The following is a 3,002-nucleotide window of genomic DNA, read 5'->3' on the forward strand; positions in this document are numbered from 1 at the left end:
AGAAGGCTCCAGATAGAAATAGGCAGGAAATTCCATCAATTTGACCTAGAGTCTCCTCATCTGTAGAATAAGGACTGTGTCTAAGTTATGGGTGGTGATGAAGAGAATCTAGAAATGTCCATCACACTAAAGAAGAAAATTAAAGCAAAAGGTAGATGATAATTCCTTCCACTTACAAATATTTACCTTCTATTTCCTTCATTAATTTTATAATTTTATAATTTTTTTCAACCCAATGTAATTGCTGTTCCATTTTTGGCACTAATTGATCATTTTAACCTAACTTCTGCATGTTTCTAATAATCTCAAATTTTTCAGAAACTAGGAAGTAAAATAATCCATAAGTAAACATTCATATAGTTGAATAAAAACAACCACATTGATCAAAATATTTCTTGGAGAACAATTTTTATTTCTTTGGGGACAGAATGATAAAGTATGCTTGGTCATATGACACATGATATGTGTTGATAAGGATGGTGACTCTACGCTTTAGTTACTGATAATTTCAGGTGTGTAATTTTTAAGATAGTAAAACAGATAAATATCTGACTTTATTTAAAATAATTTAAATGTGATAAAATCAAAATTAAATTGATCACTGTGGTATAATCAGATAAAATAGGGTCTATAAAAATTATAGTCCTTGGACTTCCGTGAGGGACTTGTGTACCTGGGGTGTGTGCTACGGGGTACATTTTGTGTTTGAAATAGGGGGTACGCCATGTCCCGTGGGTCCAGCGCCGGTTTTGACCACCACATTACTATTTTCTCTCCCGAGGGCCGACTCTACCAAGTAGAATATGCTTTTAAGGCTATTAACCAGGGTGGACTCACATCTGTGGCTGTCAGAGGAAAAGACTGTGCAGTAATTGTCACACAGAAGAAAGTACCCAACAAATTACTGGATTCCAGCACAGTGACCCACTTGTTCAAGATAACCGAGAACATTGGCTGTGTGATGACTGGGATGACAGCTGACAGCAGATCCCAGGTACAGAGGGCACGCTATGAAGCAGCTAACTGGAAATACAAGTACGGCTATGAGATTCCTGTGGACATGCTGTGTAAAAGAATCGCTGATATTTCTCAGGTCTACACACAGAATGCGGAGATGAGGCAGCTCGGTTGTTGTATGATTTTAATTGATATCGATGAAAGAACAAGGCCCTCAGGTGTACAAGTGTGACCCGGCAGGCTACTACTGCGGCTTTAAAGCCACCGCAGCCGGCGTCAAACAGACAGAGTCCACCAGCTTCCTCGAAAAAAAAAAGTGAAGAAATTTGATTGGACATTTGAACAAACAGTGGAAACTGCAATCACATGCCTGTCTACTGTTCTGTCGATTGACTTCAAGCCTTCAGAAATAGAAGTCGGAGTAGTTACAGTCGAAAATCCTAAATTCAGGATTCTCTCAGAAGCAGAGATCGACACTCACCTTGTTGCTCTAGCAGAGAGAGACTGAACGTTGTCATAACTTTACCAAATCCATGATGCCACTTGCCTGTGTGTTTGGTGACAGCAAACCAACATCACAGAGGCCCCTGGGTTGAAGATGGAGCCTCTCCCACTCCTCCTGCCACTGAGCTGGTTAGGACTGTATAAATAAAACTGTGCTTTTGGGAAAAAAAAAATTATAGTCCTTGTTTAGAAAATAAGGAGAAAGAAATTTCCCTTGGTTGGAGAGAAAAAAGCTGCCTAATAATACAATCTCATAATGATCACTATTATATGATATTTTGTTATAAAGAAGGAGGAGGGAGAGAGAAAGAGGAGGAAAAAGAGGAAAGGAAAAGCAAAGAAGAAAGTGTCTACATGAGTTCTTATTGGCTGGAACAAACTTCATTTTCATGAACTACAATCACCTTATATTTTTATTTTGAGAGAAAGGACTTGCTATGGTGCTTATAACCAGAGAATTTTGCAGATCTTAGAGTTGAAAAGAACTCAAGCTAAATGACTGAGCAGAAAATATATCAGTTGATGCATATAGTTTAATTTACAATAAAACACACATTGAAAACTGCCCAAAATGATTTAGGCATTTCTGATGAGTTCTGATCCTCATTTTGTTTCATAATGCATGTCACAAAAAAAGTCATGTTCTGAATGAGACATCTGAGAGTCACTAGGAACATCATGTGCAATACTATACCCAACGGAACCTCACCTTAGGTAGTAACAGGGCACAATCCCATATTAGAACTGACTCCATTTCCTGACTCTTTTATAGAAAACACAAGAAATATAGATGGTAGAATAAACTTTTGTGATGCTATTGGACTTCTTGATTTATAGACATTGTACTTAGAGAAGTTAGAAGTCAGAATGTGATTAAATTAATGATGAATTTATTTTCCTATAGTGTTAAAGTATCTAGATATAAAGAATGCTCTTCTAAGTTTAGCTAATTGTCATTAATATTGATGTCTTATATTCTTCTTAACACTTGGTCCCTCAAAAATCATCTTCAAAATGCAATACATCATTCTCAAAAAGAAACATGTCTATACTTTCTTTTAATACCATCAAGTTGTATTATCTAAAAAAAGTTATTTTTTCTATAACCATCTGTTACTTCTGGTAATTTCCCCCTCCTTCCAGTCTTTCATTCCATTTAGGTCTCTACCCTATGTGACAACACTGCCCACTTTAGAGTGGGCCTCCACTCAATTTGCTGTACCACATATACCAATCTTCCCTAACACACCCTTACAGATATACCCAGATATACCCTTTTGTTCCCATATCTTTACCTATCAGTGTTCATTGCAAAGAAACATCTGGTTCGAGGCCTCTCTTTTCTTCTACACTATTGATGCTGGGCCCTTACTGGAGCTCTTAGTTATTCTGTTATTGCCTTAGTTGTGGAAATCCTGCAGCTTTGGGTCTGTGGAACTGGTCCCTTTATGTGTACCAACAGATCAGAGATGGGTGGATGTTGGAGTGGGCCAACCCATAACCTTGGTTCTGGGTCTCATGGTTGGTCAGTATGTCAGTTC

The 3,002-nt window shown here is 37.7% G+C and overlaps 1 pseudogene; it reads left to right on the forward strand.

The window, feature by feature from the left end:
• Positions 1-654: 654 nt before the first annotated feature.
• On the forward strand, positions 655-1,623 carry LOC101983340 (annotated as a pseudogene).
• The last annotated feature ends 1,379 nt before the right edge of the window (positions 1,624-3,002 follow it).

The sequence above is a fragment of the Microtus ochrogaster genome, chromosome 10 (genome assembly GCF_000317375.1).
Source record: "Microtus ochrogaster isolate Prairie Vole_2 chromosome 10, MicOch1.0, whole genome shotgun sequence".
Taxonomy (NCBI): domain Eukaryota; kingdom Metazoa; phylum Chordata; class Mammalia; order Rodentia; family Cricetidae; genus Microtus; species Microtus ochrogaster.